General features: G+C 36.5%; 1 long non-coding RNA gene across 1 annotated transcript; it reads right to left on the reverse strand.

Annotated features, from left to right (window-relative positions):
• Positions 1–7,556: 7,556 nt before the first annotated feature.
• Positions 7,557–27,056, reverse strand: LOC135199836 (uncharacterized). The gene is made up of 3 exons (XR_010311131.1): positions 26,991–27,056; positions 8,002–8,093; positions 7,557–7,820 (listed from the first exon to the last, which is right to left on the reverse strand). It is a non-coding gene; the product is annotated as an uncharacterized LOC135199836 (long non-coding RNA).
• Between the last annotated feature and the right edge of the window lie 14 nt (positions 27,057–27,070).

The following is a 27,070-nucleotide window of genomic DNA, read 5'->3' on the forward strand; positions in this document are numbered from 1 at the left end:
GGGAATGGTAATGGGGATATCTAGGGATGAAGTGATACGAGCCTTAAAAAGAATGAGAAATGGGAAGGCAACAGGACCTGACTTAATCCCAGTCGAAGTTTGGAAAGCCTTAGGAGAGGAAGGGGTAGACTTTTGTGTATCTGATGGTAAAAATATTTCGAACAGGAAAAAGATACCAGAAGAATGGCGGGAAAGCATATTGATACCTATATTTAAAGGTAAAGGTGATGTCCAGGAATGCGGAAGGTTATAGAGGTATAAAACTAATGTCTCACACGTTGAAGATTTTGGAAAGAATCATAGATAGCAGGCTGAAGAGAGGAAGTTAGAATAGGGAAGGAACAGTTAGGATTTATGAAGGGAAGCGGCACAACGGATGGAATATTTTGCATAAGGCAGCTAATGGAGAAATTCAGAGAAAAACAACGAGACCTGCATCTGGTATTCATAGACCTTGAAAAGGCCTATGACAGAGTGCCAAGGCAAGAAATATGGAGATGTTTGAGGGAGAAGATGGTGCCGGAAAAGTATGTCAGAATTATTCAGGAGATGTACAGGAATGTGTATACTAGAGTGAGGAGTAGTGTTGGTGAGACGGAGGATTTGAGATAGGAGTTGGATTACACCAGGGGTCAGCACTTAGCCCATTCATCTTCAACATCGTGATGGATGTAATGACCAGGGATGTTAGAGAAGCAGTGCCATGGTGCATATTATACGCGGATGACATTGTGTTGTGTTCAGAGGGGAAGGAGGAGTTGGAGGGGAGGTTGGAGAGGTGGAGAGCAGCACTTGAGGAGAGAGGAATGAGAATAAGCAGATCAAAAACCGAATATGTGTGTTCTAGTATTACTGAGGACGGTGGAAGTAGCATAAGATTGGTGGGGAAGAAAGAAATAAAGAAAGTACAGAAGTTCAAGTACTTAGGGTCCGTATTGGAGGATAGTGGAAGCATGGACCAAGAGGTGAGACACCGAATTCAGGCAGGATGGAATAACTGGAGGTCTGCATCAGGGGTCCTCTGTGACAAGAAGGTCCCTCTGAAATTGAAAGGAAAGTTCCATAGGACGGTGGTCAGACCAGCAATGTTATATGGAACAGAAACGGCAAGTATGAGGAAAACAGAGGAAGAAGAAGATGGATGTAGCAGAAATGAGGAATGTGAGATGGATGTCGGGAGTAACAGGGAAGATAGGATTAGAAATGAGTATATAAGAGGATCAACAAAGGTAGCTGAAATATCGAAGAAAATACAGGAAGGAAGGCTCGATGGTATGGACACCTGTTACGAAGGGAGGAAAGTCATGTTGGAAGACATACGATGGAAATGGAAGTGCAGGGTAGAAGGAAGAAGGGAAGACCAAGAAGAGATGGCGTGATTGTGTAAGGGAAGATATGGAATTGAAAGGTACAAATGAGAACGAGGCACAAGACAGAAATCGATGGAGACGACTCATTCGTAATGGCGACCCCATATAAAAATGGGTTTAAGCTAGGAAGAAGAAGAAGAATGTCAAGAAATCCTTAGGATTGATGGAATAGAAAGTAAATTACTATACATGCATGCAATGATATCAAAGTTTACCAATATTCAAGACTCACTATATCTATATTCATATGTAGGCCCAGGCAAAAAAAAAAAAAAAAAAAAAAAAAAAAAAAAAAAAAAAAAAAGGTTATGAAATATGCTGACCAAACGAAGCCTGGTGTGGACTAAGCCGTTGAGCAAATACATATTATGAGATGCTTTATCGATTACGACAGGTATGACTGATAAAATAATGAACGAACTCCAATTCATGAAAATGGACATTCTCTTACTTAATGAAAAAAAAACACCACCATTGTGGCGGATCACAAGCTAGAAAAAAACAAAAACAAATGCAAAACCCTCCCCACATTAACCTAAACGATCCACCTGCCAAACCCACCCTCAGTCACACTTTCTTCTTAACACAACAAATACAGCAGGACAACTGACCTACACCTATACAAAAACCAAACAAAAAAGCAAAACACAAGTACCTACCAACACTATACAAAAACAAAACAAAAAAACATAAACACATGTACTTACCAATCAATCCAGTTACTCCGGGCCATCCTGTGCTGTCTGCTATCGAGGTCGCAGAGATACCAACCACAAGCCAAAACCAAGAGCCACAACAACAACAACCAAGGAACACAACCACCATGGACCACAACAACAACCAAGGAACAACAACCACAACTCAACAACACTCAACAACAAAAAAAAAAAAAAAACAAAAAGGAACAGGAACACTCACAACCCAAGACCACTGGCACAACCAATCACCAACAACACAAAAAAAAGGCAACATACACACCCACTAACAACACCAACAAGAACCCTCAACCACAACAACTCACATATAACAACAGGAACTCACATACAACTCAACAAAGACCTCACAGCACAACAACTCTTATCAACTAACAAAACAACAACTAAACCACAAACAAAACTCAACTTAGCTGACTTTCAATTCCTCCAATAAACTGCTGTCTAAACCACTTATCAACACCAGCTCTCACCAAAGACTGACTCAAAAAAAAAACTCAGAACTCTGATCTCTACCAGCAGACAACCCAGCCAGAACTCACTAACAGCCAATACAGTCGTTAACCATCCATACAGCAATTACACCCCCCCCCCCCACCTCTCTCTCTCTCTCTCCTCTCTCTCTCTCTCTCTCTCTCTCTCACACACACACAGACGTTGTCAAATGGAACTCCATAACTCCTCCATACCATTTTATTTAAAAATCGAAGTATTTTCCCAGATCTTACAAAAGAAAATTAGCAATGAATATTTCAATTTATGTTATCTCTAGCTGTTTTATTTACTTAGATTTTCATTCCAAACATCCACATAGAAGAAACGTCAATTTATAAATCGCAGAAATCTAAATTATATATAAAAAAAGTTGCATCAGTTTTCAATATTATCACGTTATCTAAAAAAGAAAACAAAAAAATCTATAAATTGGTTGACGTAGTTCGCTATAGGTAGGTACTTATGTGTAATACCAGGAAAGCAACGAAACTACAGTTTCTATTCCACAAAAACAATAAGGCGATCCAAATCTCCTCCTATGTACTGTGTACCTGAAAGGTGTTAGGTAGAGGACAATGTAGAATTTAAGATATTCATTGGCCCTTTAATTTATCTAAGCCAGCTGAAAACCTCAACTATGGATTAACAACCGAAAATGGTGACATCTGCGTATGTACAATACAAATTACCATGGCTGAAGAACAGTACTTTATCTTTGCAGATAGGAAGTTACCTGTGGCAATACAATACCTTGAGAGCATGGTAACGTATCTGTTAGGACTGTAAATATAGATCAAGTAGCACTATCGTACAACATTGGACATTCAGTATGAGCAGCGAATGCATGAAAAGTATGTTAAGTACGTGAAGTATGAAATATTAAAATATAACATTGAAAAAAAAAATATTTTTTTTTTTTTTTGAGCTATAACGAGCCCGCACCGAAAAACCATTCCACACATAGGAGGAATTAGCCAAAATGATCTTTCATAACTTTGGATGATCGGAATGCTGGGGGGAGAGTAAAATGGCCTTTGCTGATGTACAGTCCTGTTTTTCAAGTGCAGGATTGTCATCAGTTTTATCATTTTCATTTCTTTCTCATTTTTTCATCTAGCCATACTTTCATTTCAGCGCTGAATGATCTTACAGGTCCCAGCGCTTGGGCTGCGCCCTAAATTCATAATCCATCCATCCTACGAGGAATAAGCTTCACCTAGCTTACGTTGGAAGAGAATTTTCGTGTTATTAAGAGTGTATAAATCGTTCAAACCACTAGCAGGCCCAGCAGTACACAAGACCACAGTAGTAGATACCTCAAAAGAGCCTTTTCAACAAAGAATGTTGTTAAAGGTGGTAGATTTTGTTTACCACAGCCACCCTGATACACACACGTTTAAAATACATAGCACTCAACATATGATTCTAGTGAACTAAGGCAAGTTATCGAGCGGAAATAACTGATAAGACAATATTAATATCTAGTAGTTTTTAAGCAACAACTATATGAGCAAGGAAATTGAACATGTCACTATCGCAAGTCACGTACGTCAGTCTATCAAGGGCAAAAAAACAAGGCTGCAAAACAGCAATATCATATTAGGGAAATATACAAAGCTTATAGGTGTTGCAGAAAAGGTTATTACAATATGTATGAGAAAGACGTCCAACTTCATGAATGAAACGGGAGAAGTGGGATCATTAGGATACTTGAGCTTTGAACGCAAGGCTAACAAAGATAGCTTAAACAAGCCAAATTCATGTAGTAAAGAGTTTTAAAAAGTTGACAGCCAGCATCATAATGTAAATAAGCAAACCATTTTGTTCAAAGCGACTCCATGAATATTAACAAATATTATGTTAATGAAAATTCAACTACAAAGTAATAAGTCAAAGATACCGCTTGCTACGGTAATAGTACAGGAGGTAGTAGCCGATGGCAGACCTCCTTTAGTCATGGAATAATATAATAATAATAAAGGCACCTTAGTGTTAGGACAGTAAAGCGTGAAGGGGCAGTATGGGGGTTATAAATATTAACCTAATGGAGCGTGGGCGGAATACGATGGGTAACGTGTGGTAAATCTCTACACAACGTTTTCTAAATCAAATTGAGTAATACCCTGTGGGGTCTGTCGTATTAATGTTGAGTTATACGCTTTGTCCATACATTTTAACGAGCTATCTCTTCTGGCAGCAATCCTCGGCACAGTAAAGCTTATCGCCTTAATTGTTCATTATCCTAATTCAACGCTTCTGGTGCGAGGTAATTAGCAAAAATGGATGAAATAAAAGTACGCATGACTAACCACCAAGGCTCGGTTGACGACGATGCTTAAAATGCGAAACTTCCATAACATTATAGTTTTATAGTTTACGTAACCCTTCTTCTTTCCCACAGTTATCCCTACATTAAGGGGTCGGTTGCCTGATGCGCCTTCTCCACTGCCTTCTATCAAAGGCATCATCCTCCACCAAACCTCTCTCTCCATATCTTCCTTCACTTTATCTCGCCATCTAATTCTGTCTCCCTCTTGATCTTCTTCCTCTAACAGGTTCCTCCCAAGCCCTCTTCACTCCCTCCTCGTCACCCATCCTCAACACATGCCCATACCATCTCAATCGTGACTTTCTTATCACCTCTGTAATCTTTATTAAGCCTGCCCTTCTTATTTTATCATTTTCAAATCTCACAAGCAGTGATATTCCCATAATCCATCTCGGCATTCTCTTCTCTGTTTTCTTAAGCTTTACTTCCTCTTTTCTTCTTAAAGCCCATGTTTCTGCTCCATACATTAACACTGGTCAATCACTGTTATATATCTTGACTTTTAGCTTGATTGGCATTTTCTTATCACATACCACTCCAGCTATCTCTCTCCACTTCCCCAATGCAGCTTTTATCCTATCAACTTCAGCCTCACATCCCCCCTCTTGGCTTAAAATAGATTCTAAGTATTCAAACTTTTATACCTGTTTTATAATCGAGCCTCTTCTTTCATGTATTACTATTTTGTCTCTATCTTGCCTACTGCTCATCAAAACCTGTTTTATTTACATTCACCTTTAAGCCACCCTTCTCTAAAAATTCCTGCCACTCTCCAACCCTTCTCTGTAGGTCCTTTTCATTTTCAGCAGTAATCACTAGATCATCAGCGTACAACAATCCCCACAGCTCTTCATTCCTGATCGCTTCACTCAACACATCCATGACCAGCACAAAAAAAATGGGCTTAATGCTGACCCCTGGTGTAATCCAACACCAACTTCAAAGTTTTCCGTTTCCCCAACTGCTGTTATCACTTTTGTGTGCGTTCTTTTATGTATCATCTCGACCAGCCTAACCAACTTTTCTGGGACTTTCCTTTTCCTTAAACACCAAAACATCATTTCTCTTGGTATTCTATGGTATGCTTTTATTGTTTACGTAACCCTTGGACAGCTACTGTGAACGAGTGGCCAACTATAGCTCTCGATGCAAATAAAATTTAACAAAATTATAATTGAACACTTAAATAGGTTTAATTTTATACCTAAATACATCGTTTCATCACTGATATACCTCTGTAATCAACTCGCTGTCCAAAAGCGAGATACCTAACCAAAATGACCGTTGAAAAAACTATTAAACAAGAACCCTGTCTAATTTCTCACCGTGAAATCGTATAGTGATAATCATTTAATGGACAGCTACTAGTTTATAAGCCAGTTTAATTACCAGATTAGTAAAAATATGAATTACCACAAATTTTATAAGCATACGGAGCTCTCGCCATTGTTTTTAAAGCAGATAGACCTATATCTATGAGGAAAACTTCTTGGATTTTCATGATCTGCAATAAGAAAGGCTTTTATGTCCTCACTATGTTCACACTTTAAAGCCAATCCATGAGACCATTTACCCCTGTAGACAAACACATTTTATAGGATTTTATTGGCCGTTTTGATAGTGATGTTTAATAGTGCTGATTTTACTGTGAATTTTTTTTTTTTATTCACAGATTTATCATTTATTATTTCCCGAGTTTCGACTGAAGACTTCATATTTGGATTTCAGGTGTTTTTGTTACATTATGTCGGCATGGGTTCTTACTCCCACATAAGCCTTACGTGCAATCTTTACGTGGCGTATTTACCGATCTCAGGGTCCGGGTTCGATTCTCCGCTCTGCCAACGCGGAACCAGAGGATTTTATTTCTGGTGATAAAAATTCATATCTCGGTGTGGTTCGGATCCCACAATAAGCTGTAGGTCCCGTTTCTAGGTAACCAATTGGTTCCTAGCCACGTAAAAGTATCAAATCCTTCGGGCCAGCCTTAGGAGACCTGTTAATCAGCTCAGTGGTCTGGTAAAAGTCATATACTTTTTTTACGTGGTGTGTTTACAGAAGCCTAATGTGGACCTTCAGTACTACTAAGCCCTAAAGGTAGAAAAATTACACCCTTAGCATTTAACGTAACTTATCAGCCTTTGGAAACGGACTTTTCAAAGTAGTTCTCAAACTTATTTGAATGCCTGGCATAGCTTTCGTTTGTGCTGATCTGTTAACTGAATTGATTACATAGTATGTTCATTATTCACTGATATTAGGAACTGAATTTTGTGTTTTCATGGAACACTTGGGCTTCTACATTTGTGTTTTATTTTTCCCACAGACTGAAGTGTTTGAGGTTGGGAGCTGCTCTTTTTTCGGTCTTACGTAAAACTGAATTTATCAACATTTTGAGGTTGAAGTTTCTTTCACACTAGTTTTTAATGCTTTGTCTAGCTGAAATGGGAGAGTGGAGTCTTTGTGTGCTATTATTATTACTAGTGGTGGACGTACTACCTCATGTTGAATTTTTTCAGGACTGGTCGTCTTCCGAGACTGAGGTAGTCTTTACCTTGATAATGTCTTCTTAAAGTTCGGGTTAAGAATTGTTCCCCAAAGTTCTTGTTTTTTGTATTACTTCTTGTTAGGAGTGAGTATATTGGCTGATCGCTTGACTAGTATTTATTACTAAACTAATTTCCAAAGTTCTGGTTAGGTACCTATTATGTACGAATCTTTTCTGATGTAGCCACTTACTCAAAATCCCAGTTTGACTTTCCCAGAGTAGTAAAGGTAGCCAGCAAAGACGAGGCTTTGGAGGATCTAGGTTATCAGGTCTGTACCTCTTTTGAGGTCAACAAACTTGGTCACCATTATGTTTTGTCGCGTTCTCGGGTGAAATGTGGCCTAAATTTCCAGTCCCATCTGCCTCTGAAAAATATTGTATAATAAATACGCACCTTTGCAGCAATTTATTTTTAAAAAATTTTTAAAGCTTATTCAATAATCTATAAAAACTAAGACAAAAACATTCCCTCTCTTGTGCATTTAATTTTCAGGACATTACTGTGGTAGCTTTATCTGTGAATAAACAAATCATATAAAAGTTTACCTATAGAGAGAGTCGTGTGCCATTCGTTCTGCATCTTATGCGACTGCTTAGTTGGACTTTATAATAACGCTGTCCTCATTTCTCCTGGTGTCCTGAAATAAATAAATAAACAAGCTGCAATTTATAATTCATTACCTAAATTTTCTATTAATCAAACAGTATGCAACACATCAGTATTGGGATATTGTGAAAATAATCTTGTAGGATAATTCCAAAGTATCCCTGTAACCACTAATGGGTTGATCTAGCCTAATTTCCTCTTTTGATAATATTGGGTTAATAAGACACAGCGGTCTAATCAACAGAAACGCCATTGGCTAACCCTTTTGGGTTATCAAGGAAGGGTATGTGGTCTAATTTACTAAGGATTACATAAATACAGTATTACTTAATACGATCAACCCATGTTGGGATTGGTTTCACCCGAGACCTGTCATTTACTGTGGTTTGCACTTTGGATTTCCCAGGATGCACTCTCTAGGTGGCAACGGTATAAAGGGCCCTTTACAGACGGTCTGTGCATACCTGCCTGAAAGGCACGTCCGAAGCGACTAAAATCCTTGTGTAAAGGAGTCAACGACCAAAAAACATGTCGGAAACGTACTGTCGTTAAGTCTTCAAGACGAGACAGAAATTGCGGGAGGAGTCACTTATCCTTCTTTCTCTAGACAGGCGACTAATGATATCTTGGTTGGAATCCACATACTGTCTGAATAGTGTAAAGGCAAAATATACAAATGACAGCCGACAAGTATGCGCAGACCGCTCCATATGCTGACCACGTGTCACGGAAACAGGTTTAGCAGACTATGTCCAAAATTTTGCCATAGCTCATAAAAAAAAAAAAAAAAAAAAAAAAACAAAAAAAAAAAAAAAAAAAAGGGTTTCCCGTTCGAAAATTGCCTGTCAAAGGTTTTATAATGACAGTAGGCTCCTCTAAGCCCAAATTTATCATAGTAATACTTTTGTTAACACAGGAATGCCTTATTCGCCCCCTTCCTAGTGATCTTGAGTGTGTGACAGATTACACTGCCCTCTAAACTTTCACAGCATTTCTCACAGCAATGATGGCCAACGACATTCACAATAATTCAAGGTGCTGCCACCGGTATTTATTTATTCATTTTTCTCCATCACAACACTTTCAGAATGAGGTTGCAATGCTTCTGATTGATAATGATGATAGTAATTTGGATTACAGGGAAATAAATTTCATAAATGAATACTCCTTTTTTACCATGCAATACGAGATGAATGCAAAACTTATACCAAACTACCAACTGGAACAAATTGTATAACTATCAACGAACAAATTTAAGGCCACAGAATTAAACTTTGTAATTTAACAATTATAGGAATAAACCTTGACCAATCATCAGTTCTCAAGTCCAAAATTAAAACGTTTTCCTATACCATTTGACCTATTTCATTGCATTCCGTTCTATTTTCAGTCACTAAGCCAAGAAGCTAGGGTTGCTTAAAAAAAAAAAAAAAAAAAAAAAAAAAAAAATTGACGCACGATTTATCAACTCAGTTACGTAGCTATTTGACAATTTTATAAATAAACCTGAAATTGTTTGGTTTCATTTGAAACATGACATAAGAGAATGTTTATAAAATGTTTATACTTAGGTCAATATTACATCCATTTATTATTGTCCGATATACTGTAATTTATGATGTAGAAGGAAATTACACACCTCGTGTGCCACTGAATGTATGGCTTACTAACTACAAGGAACCGAACTCTTTCCATGAACATCTTCAATGGCCCTGTGGCAAAAGAAAGTAATTAGGTGGACTTAGTGGATTCTGGCAATTCTTCATTTATGAAGTCTTCCTTGGCACCGAATGACACCACTTTCATCAATATAAGTCCTAATTGTCTGATAAGATTCTTTAACTCAGAGAGAACACTAGAACTGGTTTGTAACCCATTAGTCAGCGCATAATATAGCATTGGAAAAGCTTGACGCTGCATGATTCTGATTAAGACAAGTGAATTATTACGTTTCCTGAATTTTTCAGGAAATATTCGTCGCCCAAACAGGATCATTTACCTACCTTCATGCATGTTTCAATGAGGAGAATTCAGAATAATTGAATACAAGTATAGTCACTCATATACGTAAGTTCATGGATGTCTCCAGGCATAAAGCTGAATTCCATCCAACCTCTTTCTGGACAACGGGTCTGTATCGTGGCGTGAGACGGGCAGGCGCAGCATATTCCCGAAGTGCACTGAACTTCGGCCAGACTCCTCCCCTACGGCCACTATAGGCGGAGATATCTCGCTCTCCTTCGCTCCGCCATACTGCCCACTTCGTTCTCCTCCGTCATTAGCTTATTATTCATAAAATTTATTGTAATATGCTGCTAGCCAGAGTCTTTAGCGAAAGTGTTTACGGTGTGAATGGATGCTATGACACTTACACGAATATATACACCTTTTTTCATCGTAATTGAAGCTCAAAATGTGACAGTTAATGGAGTTTCCAGATATTATGAGTTAATAATAGTCAAATGACTTCGTTTCCTAAACCCGAAGTTTTGTTTACATTCGTCAGCTGACGTGTGGCCTAACTTCTATTTTTCTTTAACTATATACGAGAAGGAATTTGGGGAATTGAAATAATTTTTTTTTTATTCAATCAAAGAGTAAACATCACATTAGTGATAAACCACAATATTGAATATTGTTTTTATCAGTCAGCCTTTTGATTTTCTCTTTAACCTTAGAAATTTTTTTTTCTTTTCTTTTATGAGGACATATACCAGCCATGAAGAATATAATTTGTAGTGTGTAAGGGGGGGGCGGGGGGCGGGGGGGTGTTGTTCGGAGAGGATAAGTTTCGATGATAAGTTTCAACTTTGCTCAACACATCCTTACAAAAGAAACATATGTTACAGTATTCAGAATCCATAATAAGCGTGATAAAGAATCGAGGAAAAATGATTGACACTGGGTTAGGCTGTAAAGGGGGGGCAAAACCTCAAAGGGGTAGATATTCAAACCCTCCCATAGGGAATGTACACAGGTTAACAAGGCACAGTATGACGACAAAAAAGAAAGATAATGGTTCATGTAAGAGAAAAGCAATCCCATTTTTTTTATGATCAATGTTTTGGAAAACCACCTTTTTGTTTTGAGACAATCAAAGGCAGAGCCAATGTGGAAAACAAATGTGTGGAGGAATGTTGGTGAAATTATTTTAGTCATATATAAAAAGGAATTTTTTATGATTTTTCTCAATTTTGACATATGCAAAGTATGCAAATACACATCTGTAGTATTATTTTAGTTGCATACGCTCAACCTTCCTTTTTCAGATAGTATGCCTCAGAAAAATTTCTCTTCACTTCATGATGCATTGACCTTAATTTCAGTATTTAGTTTGTGTTCCTTCATTTTTGCTCCCAGATATATTCACTTTTTAAAAGGGATGGCAACCTTGTACAACTTCCATGGAGCTTCATGTTTTTTTCTAGTCCATACATGCTCATCACTACACTGAACTTACTGTGAAATCTTACATAAGTGCGAGAATACTAAATTTTAAAAATTTTATTATTGTAAGAAAATAAACCCCTTTTCAACATTATTATAATAAATGTCTGTAGCTTCCTACACCACATGGCATGGATGCTAGTAACTACTAGCACACGAGCCCTAAGATCACAGAATAATCACAGAATAATAACAACAAAAGTAGTTTTTAGTGGATGAAGAAATGGTGAAAAGAATATCTTTCAGAAGATCAACTCTGGAGTATGCAGCAAATTTCATGTTGGCATAACGTAATAAAGATAATAATTAATAGTTAAAACCAGCGAATGTCTAGGAGAAGAATGAACGGCATAGCGAGTACGTAAAGGCAACAGATGGCAGCATGTAATAGCCTATTAAAAACAACAAAATAGGGCTGGGAGGAGAATGCGTCGTCCGTCGTCTGCAAGGAAAGTGAGATGTCTCCGCCACAGAAGTTAGGCCACACGTCAGGTGATGAATGTAAACAAACTTCGGGTTTAGGAAACGAATCAAGTAATAATATCTGGAAATACCATTAACTGTCACATTTTGAAATACCACGAATTTCTCTGAATCGGATAATAACTTTTGCATGAATCGTTGTGAATAACACAAATAATTGTAACGAACAGAATTGACTTTTTTTTTAACGAGGCATTATTTTCTTTGATTCGTTTTTATGAATTTTCAAAGAAAACAAATCTTGTATTTTATGGTAAACTATAGTAAAAAGGTATATTGTATAACAAACTAAAACCAAACAATTATAAATTAAGAAACTTAAAAGGCATCACACTTTATGGTCCTAGAAAACGTGACATGTTATGTAAATACATATTAGCAGTGGCGGCTCGTCAGCCCGCACTGTGGAACTGCAGTACCCCTATAGATTTCATAATATATATGCACAAAATTATGAATATACATGAATATGAGAAATTAAGTATAGATTATCAATAATCCTTTAAAATTTATTACCATTCTCTTGTTTTTGTTAAAAAAAAATAATTGAAAAAACAATATGTGAAACTGCTGGTGCTCAGCAGTTCTTATTTTTGCTATAGTAAGGTGATAATGTAGCCAGCTCGCACGTAGGGTGATGGGAGCACTGCCCTCTCGAGCAGTGTTAGCCTAGCTAGCTGTTGGAGGGCGAAGGTGTAATTTGAAATTCGTCAATAGCCTAATCAATATGTAGTATTAGTGATAGTGATCAAATCAGTGACGATACTAATGATATGTAATGTAATGCAGAATAACTCAACTCAGTGGCTGAGTTGCAAAAAATGGGAAAAAATTATTACCACAATAATGTCAATGATATACTAAAAATTCAAAATAGCTTTCGGCAGTGATTCTGCTGCTGCCTTCCCTCAGACCTTACCTTACAGACCTTACTCTTGTTCGGTTGCCCCAGGTCCCTCAGGTGAGGCACCTCTAATGTCTACCAGAGAGTTGCTAGTACATCTTCCGGTATATTTTGCATCTTCCAATCTTGGATGGTCTGGGATGCAGTTTAGATATTTGTCGAGCTTATCTTAAACACATCTACTCACTCCCTGATATATTCCTCAGATGAGCTGGCAACGCATTGAATAGACGCTGCATTATCGATGCTGGTGCGTAGTGGATTAATGTCCTGTGTGCTTTCCTTGATTTTTTTCCTGGTATAGTTTTGGGCACTATTAATCTACCTCTGCTTGCTCTTTCTGATATTTTAGTTCCATGATATTTTCTGCTATTATTCCTTCTATCTGTTTCCATCCGCCTGAATTATCATGTAGCGTTCTCTTCTCCTTTCTAGACTAATTAATTTTAATTTTAAGAATTGTAGTTCCTTTCCCAGTATGTCTAGGTCCCTTTAACTTCTAGTTCTATTCTAGCTGTAAAGGACTTTGTACACTCTCTATTTGTGCAATATCCTTTTGATAGTGTGGGTACCATATCATATTGCAATATTCAAGTGGACTACGAACATATGTTTTATAAAAGCAATTAATCAGTGTTCAGCTGTTTCTTGTTTTTGAAGGGTGTTCCCCCGTAACAACAGTTCCATTTTTGCTTTACATTTTGCCAACAGAGTTGCTATTTGATCATTGCATAACATGTTCCTATTCATCATCACACCAAGGTCTTTAACTGCTTCCTTATTGTTGATGGTCTCATTATTAGGTCCCTTATATGCATATAGCTTTCTTTCTCTGTCTCCATAATTTATTGATTCAAATTTATCAGAGTTAAATACCATCCTATTTACCTCTGCCCAATCATATACTTTGTTAAGGTCTCTTTGTAGAGCGTTCCTATCTTCATCACAAGTAATTTCTCTACTTATTCTTGTGTCATCTGCGAAACTACTCACTACCGAATCCTTAACAGTATTGTCTATGTCTTCAATCATAATAACAAACAGTATTGCAGCTAACACCGTACCTTGCGGCACACCGGATATTACCTTGGCTTCATCCGATTTCTCGTCGTTTGCAATAACTATCTTGTTTTCTGTGTGTAAAAATTCTTTTAACCATTTGCCTACTTTATCCACGATATTGTGTTTTCTAATTTTCTTCGCTAATATATTATGGTCTACTTTATCAAAAGCTTTTGCAAAGTCTAAATAAACCACATCTGTTCATTTCCGCTTTTCATATTTTTGAATATGCTCTCACGGTGGACTAAAACAGTTGGGTTTGTGTACTTTTTGTTTTCCGGGTACGAAACCATGTTGTCCTTTATTAAACAAATTATTTTTTATTAAAATGTTTCATAATATTTTTCTTCATTACCCTTTCTTCATACACTTTCAGTAATATGTGATGTTAGACTCAACAGGCCTATAATTACTTGCCTCTAGTCTTGATCCACTTTTGAAAGTAGGGGTAATATATGCTAATTTTGTGCTCATCATATATCTTGCCTGTATCTACACTTTGTCTTAATAATATTGCAAGTGGGCTTTGCGATAGAATGAACTACTTTCTTTAACAAAATAGCAGGAATTCCATCAGGGCCTGCAGCAGCTCCATTTTTTTAATTTCATAATCGGCCTGCACAATATCAGCTTCATTAATATCTATGTCAGCTAAATATTCACTATTTTCATCCCTTACTTCTATATCATTATCTTCATTATCTATTCTAGGGGTGAATTCTCTCTTATATCGTTCTGCCAGTATGTTGCAAATTTCCTTTTTTCATTCGTTGAATCTCCCTCAATTCTCAGAGGGCCTATTTCTATTCTTCTTTTATTCATCTTCTTCGCATATGAGTATAATAGTTTTTGGGGTTTTGCTTGATATTTAATAGGGTTTTTTCTTCCAAGTCCCGTTTTTCATTTTCTTTTGATTGTATAATTCTTTGTTCTGCATTTTCTATCTTACTTTTTAGTTCTATAACTTTCCATGCATTTTTTTCTTTTGCAAGACCTTTTTCCACTTTCTGATTTTCTGGAACAAGATCCTTCTGTCTCTTGGTATGCATGAATGATGATTTTTACTTTTCTTCTTCGGTATATATTTTTCCACTATTTTTCTCCAATATATATAATATCTCCGTATTTACCCTTATGTCATCACTACGAAAATGTTATCCCAATCTTTGTTGGTTAACTTCATTAATTTCTGACCATTTTGATATTTCTACTGTAGAAGTTGTATTTTGCCATATCCTTCCCACTTTTTGTTCATTTCTTGCTTATCTCTATTTTCCCACTTTGCTTTGGAATGAACTGTTTAATTCTATGACATTATGGTCTGAAATACTCGCATTATAAACTATTATTTCTTTAACCTAATTCATCTCGTTCACAAATACTAGGTCTAAAGTATTTTCCTTTCTTGTTGGCAGGTGATTTATTTGTTGAATGTTGTATTCTAGTAGCTATCTAATAGCTTTTCAAATTGCCTCTTATCTTCTGCACTACTATTACTCTCTTTTTTATATGTATAAGTACAAACCACAATCTCCTATTCGTTCTTTCCATTCTACGAAAGGAAAGTTGAAGTCACCAGATAGGAGAATAGTCCAGTCCTTGTGATTTCTACATATATCATCCAATTTTTCAATTATTAAGTCAAACTCGTTTTAGTATTAGGGGGTCTATATATTACTATGTTCATCAATTTTTCAGATTCAAATTCTACCGCTATTAGTTCACATTCTGAGTTACTATATTTCTCATATATTTTTCCTTGTTTTTTTGTCTTTTGCCCCATATATTGCGGTTCCCCTTGATTCCTATTTTTTCTATCTGATCTAGAAGTTGGAACCCTTTTATTTGATGATCATTAACCCAGTCTCTTGGGAATACCACTGTTTCACTTATATTCATTATATCTATTTTCTTTTTCATTTTGGTTAGTTTTTCTTCTAAGTACTCTATTTTTCTTTTTGAGTTACTCGTAACTAAACCCTGCGCATTCAATCACTATGATGGTTTGCGTGTTTTCTCCTTCATTTAATACTGGTAGTAATAAGGATTTTCCCATGTCTCTTTCCTGTTCTGGTATGTTGTTCTTTTTTTCATTTCCAGAAATTTCTGACATTAAAAAATCCAACTTTTCCATAATATTTGATCTTCCTTCATCATAATTATTCATTTTGTGTCTGAATCTGCAATTTTTTCTCCGTTTCTGCAATATCCTCATGGGTGGTGCTGCTCTTTTACCTGATATTCTTGATTTCTCTATTTGTTTCTTTCTTATTTTGTTTCTTCTTATTTTGGATTTTATTACTTGGTTGGTATTTATTTGATTATGATTCATGGCTACAGGGTGCATATATTTGCATTTTTTGTCGAACTTACATCCTTTTCCTTCTTTTAGGTTTTTACATATTTTTGGATGCAGATCTCTGCAATCATCCCCATATCCATCTAAGTATGCACATTACCATAATTTCATAGTTTTTGACATATCTTAGGATGTTTGTAGTAAAACCATCTTTCTCCAAATCTGCAATTCCCTCTTTTCAAAAGGTTGCAGATTTTGTCTTTCTTGTCTATTTTTTCCTCTTTCCCGTCATTGTATAGATCTGGGTAGAGCCTCTTCGGGATTTGCTTTTCTGTTGTCATATCGTAATTTATTTCTTCGTAGGTATGCTGCTTTATTGCCTCATATGTAGTATCAATGAGTATCTCTGCATCCATACTTTTATCTTGTTCTTTGTTTTCCTTAGTTTTTTTCTGTCATTTCATTTTTGTTTACTTCTCTTCCGTTTTCCTCTTCTTCTTTTCTTCTTCTTCTCTCTTCTCTCTTCTTCATCCTCAACTATTTGTACATTCAATCTTGATTTAATAACATTGTCTATCCATGATAGACATGTTGAACAAAAAATTCATTGTATCTTTTCTAAAATCTTGTATTACCTCAGCACACTGTGGATGGGTCGGAATGTTGCATGCAGCACATTTCTGATTAGGTTTTGTGGATTGACTATGCTATACCAAACCTTACACAGTTTGCATGCTTTTGGCATTCTTTTTTCCTAATGCATCAATTAGGATATTCACAAGATTCACTTATTCATTTTCTTTGTCGGAATATGTTGGTTTTATGTATATTTTCTTTATGAGTCTCTTGACCACTTGGATTTTATTGGAACTTCTTCAATTATTTTCAAGATGTTTTCATTAGATTTGTTCCAGTTTGAAGGATTATATCCTTCTAATATATCTATGAATGCTTTTGTATCTTTTTGGTTAGGACTGTTGCTGATTTCATAGATGAGAAATGCCAGCTCCCTTCCTGCTACCTCATCGTATTGCGGAATTTGCTAAACACGCCAAATTACGCCACCTCTTCCCGCAGTTGGAACTTACTGCCATCTTGTTCTGATTTATAGTATTACACTTGATAAACTAACTTAGAAGACGCTTTATCCTACTATTTTCACACTAATCTTATCACCGATAGTTCACGAACACTTCTAGATATTTCTCAAATTCTAGTCGTATGTTAAACTTGTGATATCTGTTGATTATTGTGACTTCACGCGGGTACGTCTCACCAAGCAAGATGGCTACACGTGAAGGAGAGAGAAGAGAGAAGAGACGAGAGAGACGAGAGAGAGAAGGAGGAAGACAGAGAGATGGAGAGAGAGAGAGAGCTGGTATGTGTATGGCATGGGCGTTTGTGTTTTAGGTGGGTGTTCTTTAGTCCTTTTTGTTTTATATAGGCCTATGTTATTTTATTTACTGTCATACTCAGTTTTTGTACTATCTTAATATTTTTGTTTTCGAGTTTTTATTCTTTTTAATGGTTTTTAATTTTTATTTTGCTCCGCCTAGTTTACATAAAATTAATATTTTTATGTAACCTCATATTCTCAATTTTCCGCCAGTCTCTCTGCTGCCAAAAAGTTACTGCTTTGAATTTTAGTATTTTCATACTTTTTTCAGTTTTTTTTTTTTACAATTTGATTAGGGTAATCATCCATTAGTAATATCAGTATAGTCCAAGAAAAACAGAACTTGAAGAAATTAAGTTTTCGGCATTGTTTATAGTGCCATATATATGTGTACTATATAATGCCTGTGTTTATGCAATTAATATCAAGGAATTGAAAAAAATTATGTAACAGCACCCGTATGAATGATAGCTAGGAGCCGCCACTGCATATTAGGTCCAAATCGGCCAATCATATGAAGGTCCGAATAAGCCTGGATAAAGGTCTGAATGAGCCAATACATGGTCCGAATCAGCCTGTTCCCGTTATGGGGGGAACAGGCTTATTCGGACCTTTGCTGATTCGGACCATGTACTGGCTCATTTGGATCTTTATCCAGGCTTATTCGGACCTTCATCTGATTGGCCGATTCGGACCTATTATGCATTGGCGGCTCCTGGCTATCATTCATAGGGGTGCTGTTTTGTTCAGCTTATGATGCCACCCCTCCACATCGTTATTTGTTCTAATACTGCGCCCAAACACGGCCAGCTCTCCATTTTCCACACCTGACTCTGCAACCACGTTAGGTCAACCTAATCCATAAACTCTCTGACTGACCCAATGACACCCACCTTGCCTGAAAGTTCATCAAAGGTTTCCTTAATATTATTGCTATAATATAAAATTATTTGTATGGGTCCGAATCACCCAAAACAAAGGTCCGAAACAGCCGATCAAATGGTCCGAATCAGCCAAGACTAAGGTCCGAATCAGCCATGGTCCAAATAAGCCTGTAATCCCAAAATAAACTTACAGTGTAGTGGGGGAGGGGTACGGTCAGGATTCTGTCTATTGACTTCCTGTAGGTACCGTAGTTTGCTAATCATGCAGTAGTTGACGTGCACTGTTGCAAAGAGCTATAGGTACGACACTAGAAGATCAGTGGCAGTAGTAATAATAGTCGAACTGAATTGTTTCGCTGAACATGTTCAATTCAAAATGTCAAAGTGAAGCAACCATACTGTCATCACCAAAGCACAAAAACGTTTGACAGTAAATGAAAATATAAAAAAAAAAACACAATAATACTTTAATCATACTTAGATTTTGACTATATACATGAAACTTATAACTAAACTAAACTATCTGTGTACTTCACATCTTCTTTGAATCTCCTCTGAACCGTGTAATAATATCAGTTTTCGCCGAAAAACAGATGTTTTCAGGTCTCAACGGGCTGAAAAAAGCAATAGACGTCTACGAAGAGTCAAACTTCCAGAAATTGTATGTCCTTAGGTCACGAACGATCGAATCGGCCCTGAAAAGAGCTCCGAAGAGGAGATTCAAAGAAGACACAGAAATCGTGCTATTCTGTATTCATGGTTAGTAAGGAAAACTACCGAAGTTGATCCTCTGGTAAACAGCCTAATCAATTGTAAGTAATCATCCAAATCATGTCTATATTAACAACATGTTAATATACAATTTCTGGAAGTTTGACTCTTCGTAGACGTCAATTGCCTTTTTCAGCTTTTTGGCACCTGAAAACATGTTTTTCAGCAAAAACTGATGTATTACACGGTTCACGTTGCTAGGTCGTCATTTTCTTGCTGTCACTGATATGCCCGAGGCGTAAACAAGGGTTCGCGCATGAGCAATTCCCAGCCCTACCAATTATAGTTATTTTCATAGACCTACCTACTCAAAAACGGGAGCGTACTACTTGCTGAAGTTACTAAATATGTTTAGCAACCAAAATGAACTAAAAAAAACTTTCAGACTTCAGAGTTAGGTCTATGTAATAGAGGTTGTTTTACTAGTCATAATTTTGCCGTACTGTTGTGATGGTGGTTTGTGGGACGGGTGAGGGGGGGGTGGGGATCGTTATTATTATTATTATTATATTATTATTATTATTATTATTATTATTATTATTATTATTATTATTATTATAAAGGATTATAGTTTATGCAGATCTGCGGGCCTAATAAAGGCTCTTTTCTGACTGGTTTGCGTTGGGGAGTTAGGGGGAATGGGGGCGGTATTGTTTGTTAACAACCTTATAAGTCGTAATCTGATTAATATTTTTTATCGAGTTGCAATATATTAACGAGTTCTTAAAATCTATAATTCTATTTTTTTTATATACAAAAATATTTTTTATTATGGCTTACTTTAAAAATTATCAATTTTCTTTGAAATCTGTGAAAACGAATCAAAGAAAATACTACATTAATTTTATAGTAAACTATTTTTATTATGACTCGTTAATTTAACGACTGGTCAATTCTGTTCGTTGGCGTATTACAACAGTATATCTGTGTTATTCACAAGCTTCATGCATCATAGCACCATGCAAGAACTGAAAATACACACCTGTACCAAATCAATCTAATACCTTGAATTTAACAATAAACTATGTGGTATAAAAATTCCTTTAGGGGTTATGAGAGTTCCTGGGGCGGTTATTCCCTCCCAAATGACCACTATAGTAGAAATGCTACCTAATAATATGACTGCAGATGCTGACCCCTCATTCTGCACATTCTCCTAACACCATGAGAGCCTTTGAGAAAAACAAAGGTTAAAATGGAGAATTACAAAAATCATGATAGCCGGGAAACGGTCAGTATAATCCTAGTCTCAGCCTGAACATACAAACCTAGTCCAAACAGGATAGCAGCCGAGGATAAATCAACTGCAGCACATTTCAACAAAACACAACAACCTAAGTTTAAACTGACACGGAAACAAAATTAATGACACAACTGAAGGGAAAAAAATCCACCGCTACGGACTAACACGTAGTGATGGGCGTCCTCTGCAATGGAAGGGCGGGGGTTGCCCGCCCCCCTTACCTTTTTATTTCGGGGGAGATAACATAGGCTAGCCTATCAATTGTCTCCCCAAACTTTTCCTCCAAGTTTTATAGTTACAGATGCTGGAAATGTTAAGTCCCATTTTAGAGACCAGATGACGTCCTGAGCCGGCATACTATTTACAGTTAAATTTTTATAGACCTACCTACTTAATACTACCAAATTAGCTGAAAAAAAAGCTGTGGACATGGAACCGACTTCAGTGTTAGGTTCTAACGTAATAGGGATGTTTACTGGTCGTAATATTTTTGGCGTACTAGGTACTGTTTCCTATGGAGGTTTTTTGGGGGTGGGGAGGCTGAGCCTAAAGGAGCTTTTCCAGCTGGTTTGCGATGGCGGAGGGGGGAGGGGGATGGGGGCGGGATTGTTACTTTATAGGTCGTAATCTGATAAAAATTTTGTTGTCGGATCCGACAAAATACAAGCGCATGCTCGTAAAAAACTGTCGGAGCAACAAGTAGTAGTTCACTTTAGAAAGTTGGAAACCAAGCACTTTATGAAAGAGTTCTTAAAAGCTATGAAGTGTGGTGGCTTTCAAGTTACTTAATTTATAATTTAGTTTGGTTTTATTATGTTATACAAAATACCTTTTTTTACTATAGTTTACCATAAAATAAATATATTTGCTTTCTTTGAAAACCCATAAAAACGAATCAAAGAAAACCATTTTATGCCTCGTTAAAAATAGCAGTTAATTCTGTTCGTTGTAATATCGTATAACAATTATTTGTGTTCATTAACTGTCAAATTTTGAGCTTCAATTACGATGAAATCGTGTAATTCAAAATTCTTTACTCAAACGCACAGGCAAAATTTTATTCACAATGCAAAATTTATTCGATTCACAGAAATTCGTGTTATTTCTAGGTGTTTTAATATATTACACTGCATATGCACAGCGTTCGAAAATCGCTTTTATGAATAAAAATTTTGATATCAATTTTATCGTAAGTGAAGCTCAAAATGTGACAGTTAATGGTATTTTATTATATATATTTATTTGATAGGAGAGTAGATTCGTTTCCTAAACCCGAAGTTTTATTTATATTCGTCAGCTGACGTGTGGCCTAGCGACATCTCATTTTCCTTGCAGACGACAAACGACGCATTTTGCATTTCGCTATGCCATACTGACCTCTTCATTCTTCTCCCAGTCATTAGCTTATGTTGTTGTTTTTATTGCCTTTACTCACATTCCCTGGTTTTAACTAATTATATTACGTTATGCCAACATGAAATTTGCTACATACTCCAGAGTTGGTCCACCATTTCTTCATCCACTGTGAAAACTTCCTTTATATATGCTAGAACTGCAGATGCACTTCTTCTCACTTATTATTTCTGAGATTGTAGTTTTTTTATTTTTAGGGCTCGTGTCACCTACTAGAGCTAAATGGGTTTATTTTTCTTACAATATATTTTTGTTTAGTATTCTCGCACTTAATATTATTTAGCAATAGAGGTAAGATATTTTCCACAGTATAGACATTTATTTTTTTAAAACCCTTCATGCTTGATGTACATAAAAGTTCATTTATGCACATTGTACTGATGAGCAGGTTGTAACAACAGGAAAAGCATATATGGACTAGAAAAAACAGCAGGCTACTTGAAGCTCCAAGTTGTGCAAGGTTGCCACCCTTTAATCTGAGCAAAAATGAAGGAACACAAACTAAGTACTGAAATTAAGGAAGACTGAGCCTTTTGACATATGCAACCAAAACACAGAAGTGTATGCAAGAGGTAAAAATTGAGAAAAATCATAAAAATTCCTTTTCATATAAGACTTTAATCATTTCACCAACATTCATCAATGCCTCACACATTTATTTTCCACATTGGCTCTGCCTTTAGTGCACTTGATAGGTATGATGTCTCAAAACAAAAAGGTGGTTTTACATTGATCATAAAAAAATGCAAAACTGTCACATTTTGAGCTTCAATTACGATGAAATGTGTATATACTACTGTAATTGTCATAGCATCCATTCAATTTCGCTAAAGAACTTTGGCTAGCACCATATTAAAATAAATTTATGAATATTATATCGCAAATTTATGCATATTGCTATGAAATTGTGATTTATCAATATATATCACAATTAATAAGCTAATGACAGAGAACAAAGTGTGCAGTATGGCGGAGCGAAATGCGTCATCTGCTAGGATATCAGTCTCTGCTCATAGTGGCTGTAGGGGAGGAGTCTGGCCGAAGCTCAGTGCACTTCGGGAATATGCAGATGGGCACAGCTAAACTTTCTACAGCAGAGTTAGGTAGTTGAACATTTGGCCCGTTCCGAACTCCCAGACACCTGTCATCCAGAAAGGGGTGAAATGGAAATCTCTCTGCTTCTACAATAATTTCATTTACATTAACAGACTCTGTGTAAACTATATCCTCTTGTTCTGGAAACTTATTTCAGTCAATAATCCACGTCGGGCCATGAAGCCACAAACCCGACTTACTCAAAAGAGACGTTGAAATATCTCGTGTAACTGAATCAGCAGAATTATCCTCGCTCTTGACATTAACAATCCGATGTTATGACTGGACAACAAGTCCTTGATTTCCTTTAATCTGTTGATTACAAACATTTCTTTAGATCTTTCATAAACTACCCAACTCAAGGCTACTTGGGAGTCACTCCAAACAGTACAATCTGAAAATTTATCGCCAAAAATCTCTAACAAATGAACGGCTAGGCGCATGCCTATAGTTAAAGCAAGTAATTCTTGACGGGGAATAGTGAGTGACAGGTTCGGGGCTACTCGAGACTTCCCACATGAGAGGCATTAACAAATACAAGCTACAAATTCCTTCAATAGATTTGAGTTGGTTTAACAATTCATCAAACTCTTTAAATCCTTCACCAGTTCGTCATCCCAGTCAGTTTTCAGTTCCCACAATTTCTTCACAAATAGCTTTCCCTTGATTGTTACGGGAGCTAATATCCCCAAAGGATCAAAGATGGTTGAAAGGAGAGAGACAGCCTCTTTCTTAGTCAAAATACAAACATTTCTTAGATTATTCAAATATGTAACAGTCTGAGAAGGACAGTAGTTTTTCTGCATTCAAGTTGACAGTATGTTTATTATTAAATGAAATCAAATTGCTAGCTTCCAACATAATTTGGTTTCCCGTATTACACTCGACTTCAAAATCTTCACATTTCTCATAAGTATTCATGAAGTTATCCACTTAAAAAGGACTTCTTTAATGAACTGGCGATGGGATCTGAATGATTCTGCAAATGGAAAAGTAAATCCACAATATGAGTTTTCTTTGGATTCTGCAAATGATATTGTATTGTCTGATTCAGCAGAAAAGGTGAACAAGTTGCTTCAAACAATAAAGCCCTAACTCAAAGTCTTGACATGCTTAAAATCTCTATCAGCAAACCATAAGAATCTTGTGAAATCTGTGATTTTCATTAATTCCTATTCTAAGAAAAGCTTTACTTATGTCTGCTACTACAGCATATTTGTTTTGACGAAATTCCAGCAGCGTTTTTTTAAAACAATCATTGAGGGACTTTGCATGTTGTGACTCCTGACTACTTGCATTGAAAAATATCCTAATTGGAGTCGTTATCTTCTAACTTCACCTCCTCAATAAATCCTAACTGTTTTAACATACTCACTTAAAACAGACTGATATTGATCAAATATTACTGGTTTAGACTGAAAGGTTCTCTTAAGAGACCTAAAGCTTTTCTATAACCCGTAGGGAGTCTGGCATCGCTCTTAAATGGCAAATCAATCGTATTCTTGTTATCAGTCTTCACAATAGTCTCGGTGAAATGTTTCATCGTTGCTTGATCGTTAAAGGATCGCGCATCCTTCCCGATGCCGACCACGGTCAAGAAATATCCTCATCGTCAAGTGGATTTACAGAAGCAGTGACTCTCGAGCAAACTATACTTTGTGTAATTATCACAGATCTTACATTTTCATCATCACTGATACCATTACAACCCCAATTTGGCATAGGACCAAAAATAACAGCACCTGCGGTGCTACCAAGCAAACATACCTCATCATATTGATCGTGACAATACACAAATGCATTATAATAAGGCAGAGGTTATTTCCAGGACGCCCTGTACAGATTATGAGAAATCTGAACTGCGTACGGGGCGCCCTGTACTGATGAAGGAAAATGAACTGGCGTGCAGGGCGCCCTTGCTTGACACACTGGACGCTTTTTTTTTTTTTTTTATTAATACATATTTATTGTACATGTTTTTTTATTGATAATGTCGTACACTCTACACCGGGAGCAGTGAACAAATTCCAATTCAGAACTGATATTCACAGGGGACAGTCTGCTTTTGCGTTCAGGGCGTTATTGCCTAGTATAGGATTATGGAGGCTTATACCAGTGTTGAAGAGTTTTGCGTTCAAGGCACCTTTGGATGGCGGAAATCAGTCTTGCGCTAAGGGCGTTATTTTTCCTTATATTGATTGATTGATATATGATCATAGCCTCCTTATTTTGCCACCAAGGGGATGCAAAATTTTGTTTCCTCAATTAGGATAACTTTAATTAATTGTAATATGCCTATTTGATTGATTGATATATGATCATAGCCTCCTCATTTTGTCACCTCTGTCACCTTGTACATTGTTTCAGAATTGCATATTAACATACTGTTCAATCGGCAGAAAACAGTTACTAAATGTTGACACCTTCATGAGCACATGGTCCCTGTATTTTTTACATTTGCAAGAAGTTTCTAACCATTTTATTCTGATATATTTAAAGATTTTGATAGCAATTCATCCAAAAATGTGCATTGTTGAGTTTTGATGAAAATAACCTGCGTGATTGCCATTGTGATGTTGTGCAAAAGATTCGTCAAAATTAAAGGTGCATATATATATATATATATATATATATATATATATATATATAATATATATATATATATAATATATATATATATATATGAATATATATATATATATATATATATATATATATATATATATATATATACTATATATACCGAGGTTCCAACCTCGGTAATCTTAAAAGGGTTTGGTAGCTTGGTCGTGCAGCAAGGGCTCTGGCTAACATCAGTTTCTCTCTCTCTCTCTCTCTCTCTCTCTCTCCTCTCTCTCTCTCTCTCTCTCTCTCTCTCTCTCCATTACCTAAGGCAATTAAATCAGACTCGTGAACTACAAAAATACATTTAGTATTTAAGAGCAAAGCAATAACTAAATAACTCAGGTTCTTAACAAAATGATTAAATGAAAGATTGAACTCAGATAGCCCACTCCATTCCTCTCTTCTACAATAACCAACATTAGTTTAGTCATAAAACCAGAGAAGTCATAGCACATCTACATAGTAACACCACGGAACATCATTTTAGTTCCCATTTCTAAATACCAGATCAGTTCCCCTTTGTCTCAGAACCGCCCACTCAACACATTACACACTTCACTCACTAAAATACTATTGGAGGACCCATTTGGCCCTTCGCCGAACTCTGTAGCGATCTCCCATCTTGGCTAACTTACTTTCTCATTATGTAGGGAAGAAGCTCGCACGAACTAACACATTGTTCACGCCCAAGAAACAGCCTCAAACAAGATTCAGAAGGCACCTCTGCATCCGCTCGTGCATAGAGAAAGGACATGGTCGGTTCTGCTTAGACCACGACTTTGACATCACGCCACCCGAGGAAGATGCGCCAGCATTTCCAAAGCTGAGCTATCCTGTCGCTTAGAAGCACTGTTTCCATGGGACGTTATATTGATGATCCCTACATTCTAGGAATGTCACAGCCCATCACTTTATAACAGTGTCTTAAATATATTCTCTTAATATATTCCTTATTGCATATATATAATATATATAATATATATATATATATATATATATATATATATATATATATATATATATATATATATATATATATATATTTCAGCATCGGTGACAGCTAAGGGACTAAGAACCATGTGAATGCAATACTATCTACAGGGCAAAAACGCCCTGAACGCAAAAGCAGACTGCCCCCTGAGAATATCATTTCCCGTTATCGGTACAGGGCGCCCTGGAAATAATCACTTCGGAAAAGGCCAATATGTTACCCATTTAATAACAAATTAATTATATCTTCACGAAGCAACAGCAAACATTCATTTACGCATGATCACATTAATTTGTACACTTAAAATTCCCCTACCTTTACCACATAACTCCATTCATGCATGTTCACCGCAAGGAAGTCACGTCCACGAATGGACCTTTCTCTTCCTGGCTGGA

This window comes from Macrobrachium nipponense, chromosome 26 (genome assembly GCF_015104395.2).
Source record: "Macrobrachium nipponense isolate FS-2020 chromosome 26, ASM1510439v2, whole genome shotgun sequence".
Classification (NCBI taxonomy): domain Eukaryota; kingdom Metazoa; phylum Arthropoda; class Malacostraca; order Decapoda; family Palaemonidae; genus Macrobrachium; species Macrobrachium nipponense.